The sequence below is a fragment of the Equus caballus genome, chromosome 26 (genome assembly GCF_041296265.1).
Source record: "Equus caballus isolate H_3958 breed thoroughbred chromosome 26, TB-T2T, whole genome shotgun sequence".
NCBI lineage: Eukaryota > Metazoa > Chordata > Mammalia > Perissodactyla > Equidae > Equus > Equus caballus.
The window spans coordinates 1,935,547-1,951,226 of record NC_091709.1 but is presented as its reverse complement, the minus strand read 5'-3'; positions in this window follow the sequence as shown (position 1 = coordinate 1,951,226).

Sequence of the window (15,680 nt, the reverse complement as noted above, 5' to 3'; positions counted from 1 at the left end):
AGGTGGTTCTGGTACGTGTGAGAGGTGGTTCCGCCATGGCTGGCAGGTGATCCCGGACTGTCCCCCAGGTGGTTCTGGCATAGCCAGCAGTTAATATTGGCCTGTCCGGCAGGTGGTTCCAGCCAGTCGAACAGGTGGCTCCGGCGTGCTCGGCAGGTGGTTCCGGTCTGTCCGCTAGGTGATTCCGGCGTGTCCGGCACGTGCTTCCGGCACGTCTGAGAGGTGGTTCCGGAATGCGCGACAGGTGATTTCGGAGTGTCCGCCAGGTGGTTCTGGCGTACCCGGCAGGTGATTTTGGCGTGTCCGGCAGGTGGTTCTGCCATGCTCGGCAGGTGGTTCAGGCATGGCCGTCACGTGGTTCCAGTCTGTGCAGGACGTGTTTCCAGCTTCTCCGGCAGGTGGTTCTGGTACGTCTGAGAGGTGGTTCCGCCATGGCTGGCAGGTGATTCCGAACTGTCCCCAGATGGTTCTGGCATAGCCAGCAGTTAATATTGGCCTGTCCGGCAGGTGGTTCCAGCCAGTCGAACAGGTGGCTCTGGCGTGCTCGGCAGGTGGTTCCGGTCTGTCCGGTAGGTGTTTCCGGCGTGTCTGGCACGTGCTTCCGGCACGTCTGAGAGGTGGTTCCGGCATGCGCGGCAGGTGATTTCGGAGTGTCCGCCAGGTGGTTCTGGCGTACCCGGCAGGTGATTTTGGCGTGTCCGGCAGGTGTTTCTGGCGAGTCGAGCAGGTGGCTCCGGCATGCTCGGCAGGTGCTTCCGGCGTCTCCGGCACGTGGTTCTGGTGTGTCTGAGAGCTGGTTCCGGCATGTCCGGCAGATGATTCCGGAGTGTCCGCCAAGTGGTTCTGGCATACCCGGCTGGTGATTTGGGCATGTCAGGTAGGTGGTTCCGGCGAGTCGAGCAGGTGGCTCCGGCGTGCTCGGCAGGTTGTTCAGACGGGTCTGGCAGGTGTTTTCCGTCTGTTCGGGGTGTGGTTCCAGCATCTCATGCACATGGTTCTGGCACGTGTGAGATGTGGTTCTGGCCGGCCCGACAGGTGTTTCCACAGTGTCCTCCAAGTGGTACTGGCGTAGTTGGCAGGTGATTTTGGCATGACCGGCAGGTGGTTCCAGCAAGCCCGGCAGGTGATTCCGAAGTGTTCCCCAACTGGTTGTGGCATAGCCGGCAGGTGATTTTTGCGTGTCCGGCAGGTGGTTCTGGCGAGTCGAGCAGGTGGTTCCGGCGTGCTCGGCAGGTGCTTCCGGGGTCATTGGCACGTGGTTCTGGCTTATCTGAGAGGTGGTTCCGGCATGCCCGGCAGGTGATTCCGGAGTGTTCGCCAAGTGTTTGCGGCGTAGCCGGCAGGTGATTTTGCATGTCCAGCGGTCGTTCCGGCGGGTCGAGCCGGTGGTTCCGGCGTGTCCTGCAGGTGGTTCCGGTCTGTCCGGCAGGTGGTTCTCTGGTGTCCGGCACGAGGTTCAGTCTGAGAGGCTGTGCCGGCATGCCCCTCACGTGATTCCGGCTTGTCCCCGAAGTGGTGCTGGTGTAGCGGGCAGGTGATTTTGGCGTGTCCGGCAGGTGGTTCAGGCGAGTTGAGCAGGTGGTTCCGGCGTGCTCGGCTGGTGCTTCCGGGGTCATTGGCACGGGGTTCTGGCATGTCTGAGAGGTGGTTCCTGCATGCCCGTCAAGTGATTCCGGAGTGTTCGCCAAGTGGTTCTGGCATAGTCGGCAGGTGATTTTGGCATGTCCGGCAGGTGGTTCAGGCGAGTTGAGCAGGTGGTTCCAACGTGCTTGGCAGGTGCTTCCGGCGTCTCCGGCACGTGTTTCTGGCACATCTGACAGGTGGTTCCGGCATGCCCGAAAGGTGATTCCGGTCTGTCCGGTAGGTGGTTCCAGCCTGCACGGCATGTGGTTCTGGTACGTCTCAGAGGTGGTTGCGCATGCCCAACAGGTGATTCCGGACTGTCCGCCACATGCTTCTGGCACGTCTGAGAGGTGGTTCCGGCATGCGCGGCAGGTCATCCCAGAGAGTCCTCCAAGTGGTTCTGGCATAACACGCAGGTGATTTTGGCGTGTCTGGCAGGTTGTTCCGTTGTGCTTGGCAGGTGGTTCAGGCTTGGCCGGCAGGTGGTTCCAGACTGTCCAGGACGTGTTTCCAGCTTCTCCGGCAGGTGGTTCTGGTACGTGTGAGAGGTGGTTCCGCCATGGCTGGCAGGTGATCCCGGACTGTCCCCCAGGTGGTTCTGGCATAGCCAGCAGTTAATATTGGCCTGTCCGGCAGGTGGTTCCAGCCAGTCGAACAGGTGGCTCCGGCGTGCTCGGCAGGTGGTTCCGCTCTGTCCGGTAGGTGATTCCGGCGTGTCCGGCACGTGCTTCCGGCACGTCTGAGAGGTGGTTCCGGCATGCGCGACAGGTGATTTCGGAGTGTCCGCCAGGTGGTTCTGGCGTACCCGGCAGGTGATTTTGGCGTGTCCGGCAGGTGTTTCTGGCGAGTCGAGCAGGTGGCTCCGGCATGCTCGGCAGGTGCTTCCGGCGTCTCCAGCACGTGGTTCTGGTGTGTCTGAGAGCTGGTTCCGGCATGTCCGGCAGATGATTCCGGAGTGTCCGCCAAGTGGTTCTGGCATACCCGGCTGGTGATTTGGGCATGTCAGGTAGGTGGTTCCGGCGAGTCGAGCAGGTGGCTCCGGGGTGCTCGGCAGGTTGTTCAGACGGGTCTGGCAGGTGTTTTCCGTCTGTTCGGGGTGTGGTTCCAGCATCTCATGCACATGGTTCTGGCACGTCTGAGATGTGGTTCCGGCCGGCCAGACAGGTGTTTCCACAGTGTCCGCCCAGTGGTACTGGCGTAGTTATCAGGTGATTTTGGCATGACCGGCAGGTGGTTCCAGCAAGCCCGGCAGGTGATTCCGAAGTGTTCCCCAACTGGTTGTGGCGTAGCCGGCAGGTGATTTTTGAGTGTCCGGCAGGTGGTTCTGGCGAGTCGAGCAGGTGGTTCCGGCGTGCTCGGCAGGTGCTTCCGGGGTCATTGGCACGTGGTTCTGGCATATCTGAGAGGTGGTTCCGGCATGCCCGGCAGGTGATTCCGGAGTGTTCGCCAAGTGTTTCCGGCGTAGCCGGCAGGTGATTTTGCATGTCCAGCGGTCGTTCCGGCGGGTCGAGCCGCTGGTTCCGGCGTGTCCGGCAGGTGGTTCCGGTCTGTCCGGCAGGTGGTTCTGTGGTGTCCGGCACGAGGTTCAGTCTGAGAGGCTGTGCCGGCATGCCCCTCACGTGATTCCGGCTTGTCCCCGAAGTGGTGCTGGTGTAGCGGGCAGGTGATTTTGGCGTGTCCGGCAGGTGGTTCAGGCGAGTTGAGCAGGTGGTTGCGACGTGCTCGGCAGGTGCTTCCGGCGTCTCCCGCACGTGTTTCTGGCACATCTGACTGGTGGTTCCGGCATGCCCAAAAGTTGATTCCGGTCTGTCCGGTAGGTGGTTCCGGCGTGCACGGCACGTGGTTCTGGTACGTCTCAGAGGTGGTTGCGTATGCCCAACAGGTGATTCCGGACTGTCCGCCACGTGCTTCTGGCACGTCTGAGAGGTGGTTCCAACATGCCCGGCAGGTCATTTCGGAGAGTCGTCCAAGTGGTTCTGGCGTAGCCCCCAGGTGATTTTGGCGTGTCCGGCAGGTGGTTCCGCCATGCTCGGCAGGTGGTTCAGGCATGGCCGTCACGTGGTTCCAGTCTGTCCAGGACGTGTTTGCAGCTTCTCCGGCAGGTGGTTCTGGTACGTCTGAGAGGTGGTTCCGCCATGGCTGGCAGGTGATTCCGGACTGTCCCCAGATGGTTCTGGCATAGCCAGCAGTTAATATTGGCCTGTCCGGCAGGTGGTTCCAGCCAGTCGAACAGGTGTCTCCGGCGTGCTCGGCAGGTGGTTCCGGTCTGTCCGGTAGGTGTTTCCGGCGTGTCTGGCACGTGCTTCCGGCACGTCTGAGAGGTGGTTCCGGCATGCGCGGCAGGTGATTTCGGAGTGTCCGCCAGGTGGTTCTGGCGTACCCGGCAGGTGATTTTGGCGTGTCCGGCAGGTGTTTCTGGCGAGTCGAGCAGGTGGCTCCGGCATGCTCGGCAGGTGCTTCCGGCGTCTCCGGCACGTGGTTCTGGTGTGTCTGAGATCTGGTTCCGGCATGTCCGGCAGATGATTCCGGAGTGTCCGCCAAGTGGTTCTGGCATACCCGGCTGGTGATTTTGGCATGTCAGTTAGGTGGTTCCTGCGCGTCGAGCAGGTGGCTCCGGCGTGCACGGCAGGTTGTTCAGACGGGTCTGGCAGGTGTTTTCCGTCTGTTCGGGGTGTGGTTCCAGCATCTCATGCACATGGTTCTGGCACGTGTGAGATGTGGTTCCGGCCGGCCCGACAGGTGTTTCCACAGTGTCGGCCAAGTGGTACTGGCGTAGTTGGCAGGTGATTTTGGCATGACCGGCAGGTGGTTCCAGCAAGCCCGGCAGGTGATTCCTAAGAGCTCCCCAACTGGTTGTGGCGTAGCCGGCAGGTGATTTTTGCGTGTCCGGCAGGTGTTTCTGGCGAGTCGAGCAGGTGGTTCCGGCTTGCTCGGCAGGTGCTTCCGGGGTCATTGGCACGTGGTTCTGGCTTATCTGAGAGGTGGTTCCGGCATGCCCGGCAGGTGATTCCGGAGTGTTCGCCAAGTGTTTGCGGCGTAGCCGGCAGGTGATTTTGCATGTCCAGCGGTCGTTCCGGCGGGTCGAGCCGGTGGTTCCGGCGTGTCCGGCAGGTGGTTCCGGTCTGTCCGGCAGGTGGTTCTGTGGTGTCCGGCACGAGGTTCAGTCTGAGAGGCTGTGCCGGCATGCCCCTCACGTGATTCCGGCTTGTCCCCGAAGTGGTGCTGGTGTAGCGGGCAGGTGATTTTGGCGTGTCCGGCAGGTGGTTCAGGCGAGTCGAGCAGGTGGTTCCGGCGTGCTCGGCTGGTGCTTCCGGGGTCATTGGCACGGGGTTCTGGCATGTCTGAGAGGTGGTTCCTGCATGCCCGTCAAGTGATTCCGGAGTGTTCGCCAAGTGGTTCTGGCATAGTCGGCAGGTGATTTTGGCATGTCCGGCAGGTGGTTCAGGCGAGTTGAGCAGGTGGTTCCAACGTGCTTGGCAGGTGCTTCCGGCGTCTCCGGCACGTGTTTCTGGCACATCTGACAGGTGGTTCCGGCATGCCCGAAAGGTGATTCCGGTCTGTCCGGTAGGTGGTTCCAGCCTGCACGGCATGTGGTTCTGGTACGTCTCAGAGGTGGTTGCGCATGCCCAACAGGTGATTCCGGACTGTCCGCCACATGGTTCTGGCACGTCTGAGAGGTGGTTCCGGCATGCGCGGCAGGTCATCCCAGAGAGTCCTCCAAGTGGTTCTGGCATAACACGCAGGTGATTTTGGCGTGTCTGGCAGGTTGTTCCGTTGTGCTTGGCAGGTGGTTCAGGCTTGGCCGGCAGGTGGTTCCAGACTGTCCAGGACGTGTTTCCAGCTTCTCCGGCAGGTGGTTCTGGTACGTGTGAGAGGTGGTTCCGCCATGGCTGGCAGGTGATCCCGGACTGTCCCCGAGGTGGTTCTGGCATAGCCAGCAGTTAATATTGTCCTGTCCGGCAGGTGGTTCCAGCCAGTCGAACAGGTGGCTCCGGCGTGCTCGGCAGGTGGTTCCGGTCTGTCCGCTAGGTGATTCCGGCGTGTCCGGCACGTGCTTCCGGCACGTCTGAGAGGTGGTTCCGGCATGCGCGACAGGTGATTTCGGAGTGTCCGCCAGGTGGTTCTGACGTACCCGGCAGGTGATTTTGGCGTGTCCGGCAGGTGTTTCTGGCGAGTCGAGCAGGTGGCTCCGGCATGCTCGGCAGGTGCTTCCGGCGTCTCCGGCACGTGGTTCTGGTGTGTCTGAGAGCTGGTTCCGGCATGTCCGGCAGATGATTCCGGAGTGTCCGCCAAGTGGTTCTGGCATACCCGGCTGGTGATTTGGGCATGTCAGGTAGGTGGTTCCGGCGAGTCGAGCAGGTGGCTCCGGCGTGCTCGGCAGGTTGTTCAGACGGGTCTGGCAGGTGTTTTCCGTCTCTTCGGGGTGTGGTTCCAGCATCTCATGCACATGGTTCTGGCACGTCTGAGATGTGGTTCCGGCCGGCCCGACAGGTGTTTCCACAGTGTCCGCCAAGTGGTACTGGCGTAGTTGGCAGGTGATTTTGGCATGACCGGCAGGTGGTTCCAGCAAGCCCGGCAGGTGATTCCGAAGTGTTCCCCTACTGGTTGTGGCGTAGCCGGCAGGTGATTTTTGCGTGTCCGGCAGGTGGTTCTGGCGAGTCGAGCAGGTGGTTCCGGCGTGCTCGGCAGGTGCTTCCGGGGTCATTGGCACGTGGTTCTGGCATATCTGAGAGGTGGTTCCGGCATGCCCGGCAGGTGATTCCGGAGTGTTCGCCAAGTGTTTCCGGCGTAGCCGGCAGGTGATTTTGCATGTCCAGCGGTCGTTCCGGCGGGTCGAGCCGGTGGTTCCGGCGTGTCCGGAAGGTGGTACCGGTCTGTCCGGCAGGTGGTTCTGTGGTGTCCGGCACGAGGTTCAGTCTGAGAGGCTGTGCCGGCATGCCCCTCACGTGATTCCGGCTTGTCCCCGAAGTGGTGCTGGTGTAGCGGGCAGGTGATTTTGGCGTGTCCGGCAGGTGGTTCAGGCGAGTTGAGCAGGTGGTTCCGGCGTGCTCGACTGGTGCTTCCGGGGTCATTGGCACGGGGTTCTGGCATGTCTGAGAGGTGGTTCCTGCATGCCCGGCAAGTGATTCCGGAGTGTTCGCCAAGTGGTTCTGGCATAGTCGGCAGGTGATTTTGGCATGTCCGGCAGGTGGTTCAGGCGAGTTGAGCAGGTGGTTCCAACGTGCTTGGCAGGTGCTTCCGGCGTCTCCGGCACGTGTTTCTGGCACATCTGACAGGTGGTTCTGGCATGCCCGAAAGGTGATTCCGGTCTGTCCGGTAGGTGGTTCCAGCCTGCACGGCATGTGGTTCTGGTACGTCTCAGAGGTGGTTGCGCATACCCAACAGGTGATTCCGGACTGTCCGCCACATGGTTCTGGCACGTCTGAGAGGTGGTTCCGGCATGCCCGGCAGGTCATCCCAGAGAGTCCTCCAAGTGGTTCTGGCATAACACGCAGGTGATTTTGGCGTGTCTGGCAGGTTGTTCCGTTGTGCTTGGCAGGTGGTTCAGGCTTGGCCGGCAGGTGGTTCCAGACTGTCCAGGACGTGTTTCCAGCTTCTCCGGCAGGTGGTTCTGGTACGTGTGAGAGGTGGTTCCGCCATGGCTGGCAGGAGATCCCGGACTGTCCCCCAGGTGGTTCTGGCATAGCCAGCAGTTAATATTGGCCTGTCCGGCAGGTGGTTCCAGCCAGTCGAACAGGTGGCTCCGGCGTGATCGGCAGGTGGTTCCGGTCTGTCAGGTAGGTGATTCCGGCGTGTCCGGCACGTGCTTCCGGCACGTCTGAGAGGTGGTTCCGGCATGCGCGACAGGTGATTTCGGAGTGTCCGCCAGGTGGTTCTGGCGTACCCGGCAGGTGATTTTGGCGTGTCCGGCAGGTGTTTCTGGCGAGTCGAGCAGGTGGCTCCGGCATGCTCGGCAGGTGCTTCCGGCGTCTCCGGCACGTGGTTCTGGTGTGTCTGAGAGCTGGTTCCGGCATGTCCGGCAGATGATTCCGGAGTGTCCGCCAAGTGGTTCTGGCATACCCGGCTGGTGATTTGGGCATGTCAGGTAGGTGGTTCCGGCGAGTCGAGCAGGTGGCTCCGGCGTGCTCGGCAGGTTGTTCAGACGGGTCTGGCAGGTGTTTTCCGTCTGTTCGTGGTGTGGTTCCAGCATCTCATGCACATGGGTCTGGCACGTCTGAGATGTGGTTCCGGCCGGCCCGACAGGTGTTTCCACAGTGTCCGCCAAGTGGTACTGGCGTAGTTGGCAGGTGATTTTGGCATGACCGGCAGGTGGTTCCAGCAAGCCCGGCAGGTGATTCCGAAGTGTTCCCCAACTGGTTGTGGCGTAGCCGGCAGGTGATTTTTGCGTGTCCGGCAGGTGGTTCTGGCGAGTCGAGCAGGTGGTTCCGGCGTGCTCGGCTGGTGCTTCCGGGGTCATTGGCACGGGGTTCTGGCATATCTGAGAGGTGGTTCCTGCATGCCCGGCAAGTGATTCCGGAGTGTTTGCCAAGTGGTTCTGGCATAGTCGGCAGGTGATTTTGGCATGTCCGGCAGGTGGTTCAGGCGAGTTGAGCAGGTGGTTCCAACGTGCTTGGCAGGTGCTTCCGGCGTCTCCGGCACGTGTTTCTGTCACATCTGACAGGTGGTTCCGGCATGCCCGAAAGGTGATTCCGGTCTGTCCGGTAGGTGGTTCCAGCCTGCACGGCATGTGGTTCTGGTACGTCTCAGAGGTGGTTGCGCATGCCCAACAGGTGATTCCGGACTGTCCGCCACATGGTTCTGGCACGTCTGAGAGGTGGTTCCGGCATGCCCGGCAGGTCATCCCAGAGAGTCCTCCAAGTGGTTCTGGCATAACATGCAGTTGATTTTGGCGTGTCTGGCAGGTTGTTCCGTTGTGCTTGGCAGGTGGTTCAGGCTTGGCCGGCAGGTGGTTCCAGACTGTCCAGGACGTGTTTCCAGCTTCTCCGGCAGGTGGTTCTGGTACGTCTGAGAGGTGGTTCCGCCATGGCTGGCAGGTGATCCCGGACTGTCCCCCAGGTGTTTCTGGCCTAGCCAGCAGTTGATATTGGACTGTCCGGCAGGTGGTTCCAGCCAGTCGAACAGGTGGCTCCGGCGTGCTCGGCAGGTGGTTCCGGTCTGTCCGCTAGGTGATTCCGGCGTGTCCGGCACGTGCTTCCGGCACGTCTGAGAGGTGGTTCCGGCATGCGCGACTGGTGATTTCGGAGTGTCCGCCAGGTGGTTCTGGCGTACCCGGCAGGTGATTTTGGCGTGTCCGGCAGGTGGTTCCGTTGTGCTCGGCAGGAGGTTCAGGCTTGGCCGGCAGGTGGTTCCAGACTGTCCAGGACGTGTTTCCAGCTTCTCCGGCAGGTGGTTCTGGTACGTCTGAGAGGTGGTTCCGCCATGGCTGGCAGGTGATTCCGGACCGTCCCCCAGGTGGTTCTGGCATAGCCCGCAGTTGATATTGGCATGTCCGGCCGGTGGTTCCAGCGATTCGAACAGGTGGCTCCGGCGTTCTTGGCAGGTGGTTCCGGTCAGTCCGGTAGGTGATTCCGGCGTGTCCGGCACGTGCTTCTGGCACGTCTGAGAGGTGGTTCCGGCATGCGCGACAGGTGATTTCGGAGTGTCCGCCAGGTGGCTCTGGCGTACCCGGCAGGTGATTTTGGCGTGTCCGGCAGGCGTTTCTGGCGAGTCGAGCAGGTGGCTCCGGCATGCTCGGCAGGTGCTTCCGGCGTCTCCGGCACTTGGTTCTGGTGTGTCTGAGAGCTGGTTCCGGCATGTCCGGCAGATGATTCCGGAGTGTCCGCCAAGTGGTTCTGGCATACCCGGCTGGTGATATGGGCATGTCAGTTAGGCGGTTCCGGCGAGTCGAGCAGGTGGCTCCGGCGTGCTCGGCAGGTTGTTCAGACGGGTCTGGCAGGTGTTTTCCGTCTGTTCGGGGTGTGGTTCCAGCATCTCATGCACATGGTTCTGGCACGTCTGAGAGGTGGTTCCGGCCGGCCCGACAGGTGTTTCCACAGTGTCCGCCAAGTGGTACTGGCGTAGTTGGCAGGTGATTTTGGCATGACCGGCAGGTGGTTCCAGCAAGCCCGGCAGGTGATTGCGAAGTGTTCCCCAACTGGTTGTGGCGTAGCCGGCAGGTGATTTTTGCGTGTCCAGCAGGTGGTTCTGGCGAGTCGAGCAGGTGGTTCCGGCGTGCTCGGCAGGTGCTTCCGGGGTCATTGGCACGTGGTTCTGGCATATCTGAGAGGTGGTTCCGGCATGCCCGGCAGGTGATTCCGGAGTGTTCGCCAAGTGTTTCCGGCATAGCCGGCAGGTGAGTTTGCATGTCCAGTGGTCGTTCCGGCGGGTAGAGCCGGTGGTTCCGGCGTGTCCGGCAGGTGGTTCCGGTCTGTCCGGCAGGTGGTTCTGTGGTGTCCGGCACGAGGTTCAGTCTGAGAGGCTGTGCCGGCATGCCCCTCACGTGATTCCGGCTTGTCCCCGAAGTGGTGCTGGTGTAGCGGGCAGGTGATTTTGGCATGTCCGGCAGGTGGTTCAGGCGAGTTGAGCGGGTGGTTGCGACGTGCTCGGCAGGTGCATCCGGCGTCTCCGGCACGTGTTTCTGGCACATCTGACTGGTGGTTCCGGCATGCCCAAAAGTTGATTCCGGTCTGTCCGGTAGGTGGTTCCGGCGTGCACGGCACGTGGTTCTGGTACGTCTCAGAGGTGGTTGCGTATGCCCAACAGGTGATTCCGGACTGTCCGCCACGTGCTTCTGGCACGTCTGAGAGGTGGTTCCAACATGCCCGGCAGGTCATTTCGGAGAGTCGTCCAAGTGGTTCTGTCGTAGCCCGCAGGTGATTTTGGCGTGTCCGGCAGGTTGTTCCGCCGTGCTCGGCAGTTGGTTCAGGCATGGCCGTCACGTGGTTCCAGTCTGTCCAGGAAGTGTTTCCAGCTTCTCCGGCAGGTGGTTCTGGTACGTCTGAGAGGTGGTTCCGCCATGGCTGGCAGGTGATCCCGGACTGTCCCCCAGGTGGTTCTGGCATAGCCAGCAGTTGATATCGGCCTGTCCGGCAGGTGGTTCCAGCGAGTCGAAAAGGTGGCTCCGGCGTTCTTGGCAGGTGGTTTCGGTCTGTCCGGTAGGTGTTTCCAGCGTGTCTGGCACGTGCTTCCGGCACGTCTGAGAGGTGGTTCCGGCATGCGCGGCAGGTGATTCCGTAGTGTCCGCCAGGTGGTTCTGGCATACCCAGCAGGTGATTTTGGCGCGTCCGGCAGGTGTTTCTGGCGAGTCGAGCAGGTGGCTCCGGCATGCTCGGCAGGTGCTTCCGGCGTCTCCGGCACTTGGTTCTGGTGTGTCTGAGAGCTGGTTCCGGCATGTCCGGCAGATGATTCCGGAGTGTCCGCCAGGTGGTTCTGGCATACCCTGCAGGTGATTTTGGCGTGTCCGGCAGGTGTTTGTGGCGAGTCGACCAGGTGGCTCCGGCATGCTCGGCAGGTGCTTCCGGCGTCTCCGGCACTTGGTTCTGGTGTGTCTGAGAGCTGGTTCCGGCATGTCCGGCAGATGATTCCGGAGTGTCCGCCAAGTGGTTCTGGCATACCCAGCAGGTGATTTTGGCGTGTCAGGGAGGTGGTACCGGTGAGTCGAGCTGGTGGTTCCGGCGTGCTCAGCAGGTGGTTCCGGTGGTTCTGGCAGGTGGTATCCGTCTGTTCGGGGTGTGGTTCCAGCATCTCATGAACACGTTTCTGGCACGTCTGAGATGTGGTTTCAGCCGGCCCGACAGGTGTTTCCGCAGTGTCCGCCAAGCGGTTCTGGCGTAGTTGGCAGGTGATTTTGGCATGACTGACAGGTGGTTCCAGCAAGCCTGGCAGGTGATTCCAAAGTGTTCACCAACTGGTTGTGGCGTAGCCGGCAGGTGATTTTTGCGTGATCGGCAGATGGTTCTGGCGAGTCGAACAGGTGGTTCCGGCGTGCTCGGCTGGTGCTTCCGGGGTCATTGGCACGGGGTTCTGGCATGTCTGAGATGTGGTTCCTGCATGCCCGGCAAGTGATTCCGGAGTGTTCGCCAAGTGGTTCTGGCATAGTCGGCAGGTGATTTTGGCATGTCCGGCAGGTGGTTCTGGCTAGTTGAGCAGGTGGTTCCAACGTGCTTGGCAGGTGCTTCCGGCGTCTCCGGCACGTGTTTCTGGCACATCTGACAGGTGATTCCGGCATGCCCGAAAGGTGATTCCGTTCTGTCCGGTAGGTGGTTCCAGCCTGCACGGCATGTGGTTCTGGTACGTCTCAGAGGTGGTTGCGCATGCCCAACAGGTGATTCCGGACTGTCCGCCACATGGTTCTGGCATGTCTGAGAGGTGGTTCCGGCCGGCCCGACAGGTGTTTCCACAGTGTCCGCCAAGTGGTACTGGCGTAGTTGGCAGGTGGTTTTGGCATGACTGGCAGGTGGTTCCAGCAAGCCCGGCAGGTGATTCCGAAGTGTTCCCCAACTGGTTGTGGCGTAGCCGGCAGGTGATTTCTGCGTGTCCGGCAAGTGGTTCTGGCGAGTCGAGCAGGTGGTTCCGGCGTGCTCGGCAGGTGCTTCCGGGGTCCTTGGCACGTGGTTCTGGCATATCTGAGAGGTGGTTCCGGCATGCCCGGCAGGTGATTCCGGAGTGTTCGCCAAGTGTTTCCGGCGTAGCCGGCAGGTGAGTTTGCATGTCCAGCGGTCGTTCCGGTGGGTCGAGCTGGTGGTTCCGGCGTGTCCGGCAGGTGGTTCCGGTCTGTCCGGCAGGTGGTTCTGTGGTGTCCGGCACGAGGTTCAGTCTGAGAGGCTGTGGCGGCATGCCCCTCACGTTATTCCGGCAGGTCCCCGAAGTGGTGCTGGTGTAGCGGGCAGGTGATTTTTGCGTGATCGGCAGGTGGTTCTGGCGAGTCGAGCAGGTGGTTCCGGCGTGCTCGGCTGGTGCTTCCGGGGTCATTGGCACGGGGTTCTGGCATGTCTGAGAGGTGGTTCCTGCATGCCCGGCAAGTGATTCCGGAGTGTTCGCCAAGTGGTTCTGGCATAGTCGGCAGGTGATTTTGGCATGTCCGGCAGGTGGTTCAGGCGAGTTGAGCAGGTGGTTCCAACGTGCTTGGCAGGTGCTTCCGGCGTCTCCGGCACGTGTTTCTGTCACATCTGACAGGTGGTTCCGGCATGCCCGAAAGGTGATTCCGGTCTGTCCAGTAGGTGGTTCCAGCCTGCACGGCATGTGGTTGTGGTACGTCTCAGAGGTGGCTGCGCATGCCCAACAGGTGATTCCGGACTGTCCGCCACATGGTTCTGGCACGTCTGAGAGGTGGTTCCGGCATGCCCGGCAGGTCATCCCAGAGAGTCCTCCAAGTGGTTCTGGCATAACACGCACGTGATTTTGGCGTGTCTGGCAGGTTGTTCCGTTGTGCTTGGCAGGTGGTTCAGGCTTGGCCGGCAGGTGGTTCCAGACTGTCCAGGACGTGTTTCCAGCTTCTCCGGCAGGTGGTTCTGGTACGCCTGAGAGGTGGTTCCGCCATGGCTGACAGGCAATTCCGGACCATCCCCCAGGTGGTTCTGGCATAGCCAGCAGTTGATATTGGCCTGTCTGCCAGGTGGTTCCAGCGAGTCGAAGAGGTGGCTCCGGCGTGCTCGGCAGGTGGTTCCGGTCTGTCCGGTAGGTGATTCCGGCGTGTCCGGCATGTGCTTCCGGCACGTCTCAGAGGTGGTTCCGGCATGCACGACAGGTGATTTTGGAGTGTCCGCCAGGTGGTTCTGGCGTACCCGGCAGGTGATTTTGGCGTGTCCGGCAGGTGTTTCTGGCGAGTCGAGCAGGTGGCTCCGGCATGCCTCGGCAGGTGCTTCCGGCGTCTCCGGCACGTGGTTCTGGTGTGTCTGAGAGCTGGTTCCGGCATGTCCGGCAGATGATTCCAGAGTGTCCGCCAAGTGGTTCTGGCATACCCGGCTGGTGATTTGGGCATGTCAGGTAGGTGGTTCCGGCGAGTCGAGCAGGTGGCTCCGGCGTGCTTGGCAGGTTGTTCAGACGGGTCTGGCAGGTGTTTTCCGTCTCTTCGGGGTGTGGTTCCAGCAGCTCATGCACATGGTTCGGGCACCTCTGAGATGTGGTTCCGGCCGGCCCGACAGGTGTTTCCACAGTGTCCGCCCAGTGGTACTGGCGTAGTTGGCAGGTGATTTTGGCATGACCGGCAGGTGGTTCCAGCAAGCCCGGCAGGTGATTCCGAAGTGTTCCCCAACTGGTTGTGGCGTAGCCGGCAGGTGATTTTTGCTTGTCCGGCAGGTGGTTCTGGCGAGTTGAGCAGGTGGTTCCGGCGTGTTCGGCAGGTGTCTCCGGGGTCATTGGCACGTGGTTCTGGCATATCTGAGAGGTGGTTCCGGCATGCCCGGCAGGTGATTCCGGAGTGTTCGCCAAGTGTTTCCGGCGTAGCCGGCAGGTGATTTTGCATGTCCAGCGGTCGTTCCGGCGGGTCGTGCTGGTGGTTCCGGCGTGTCCGGCAGGTGGTTCCGGTATGTCCGGCAGGTGGTTCTGTGGTGTCCGGCACGAGGTTCAGTCTGAGAGGCTGTGCCGGCATGCCCCTCACGTGATTCCGGCTTGTCCCCGAAGTGGTGCTGGTGTAGCGGGCAGGTGATTTTGGCGTGAGCGGCAGGTGGTTCAGGCGAGTTGAGCAGGTGGTTGTGACGTGCTCGGCAGGTGCTTCCGGCGTCTCCGGCACGTGTTTCTGGCACATCTGACTGGTGGTTCCGGCATGCCCAAAAGTTGATTCCGGTCTGTCCGGTAGGTAGTTCCGGCGTGCACGGCACGTGGTTCTGGTACGTGTCAGAGGTGGTTGCGTATGCCCAACAGGTGATTCCGGACTGTCCGCCACGTGCTTCTGGCACCTCTGAGAAGTGGTTCCGGAATGCCTGACATGTGATTCCGGAGTGTCTGCCGAGTGGTTCTTGCATAGCCAGCAGCTGACTTTGGCGTGTCAAATAGGTGGTTCTGGGGAGTGGATCAGCTGGTTCCGGCATACTCAGCAGGTGGTACCGGCGTGTCCGTAACATGGTTCTGGCAAGTCTGAGAGGCGGTTCCAGCATGTCCGGTAGGTGATTCCGGAGTGTTCGCCAAGTCGTTCTGGCGTAGCCGGCGGGTGATTTTGCATGTCCGGCGGTGGTTCCGCCGATTCGAGCCGGTGGTTCCGGCGTCACCGGCAGGTGGTTCCCGTCTGTCCAGCAGGTGGTTCTGGGGTGTCCGGCACGAGGTTCTGGCACGTCTGAGAGGTTGTGTCGGCATGCGCTTCACGTGATTCCGGCTTGTCCACCAAGTGGTTCTGGTGTAGCGGGCAGGTGAGTTTGGCATGTCCGGCAGGTGTGACCGGTGAGTCAAGCAGGTGGTTCCGGCGAGTGTTTCCTGTGTTTCCGGTCTGTCCGGGAGATGGTTCCGGCCTGTCCGGCACGTGCTTCTGGCACTTCGGAGAGGTTGTGCTGGCATGCCCGGCAGGTGATTCTGGAGTGTCCGCCAAGTGGTTCTTTCGTAGCCGGCAGGTGATTTTGGTGTGACCGGCAGGTGGTTCTGGCGAGTCAAGCAGGTGGTCCCGGCGTGTCCGGCAGGTGGTTCCGGTCTGTCCTGGAGGTGGTTCCGGAGTGTCTGCCGAGTGGTTCTGGCATAGCCGGCAGGTGATTTTGGCGTGTCCAGCAGGTGGTTCCGGCGAGCTCGGCAGGTGGTACCGGCGTGTCCGGAACATGGTTCTGGCACGTCTGAGAGATGGTTCTGGCATGCCCGGCAGGTGATTCCGGAGGGTCCGGCATGTGGTTCTGGCACCTCTGAGAGGTGGTTCCGGCATGCCCGGCAGGTGGTTCCTGAGTGTCTGGCGAGTGGTTCTGGCGTAGCCGGCAGGTGATTTTGGCGTGTCCAGCTGGTGGTTCTGGGGAGTGGAGCAGGTGGTTCCGGCATACTCGGCAGGTGGTACCGGCGTGTCCAGAACATTTTTCTGGCAAGTCTGAGAGGTGGTTCCGGCATGCCCGGCAGGTGAAGCGGAGTGTTCGCCAAGTGGTTCTGGCGTAGCCGGCAGGTGATTTTGC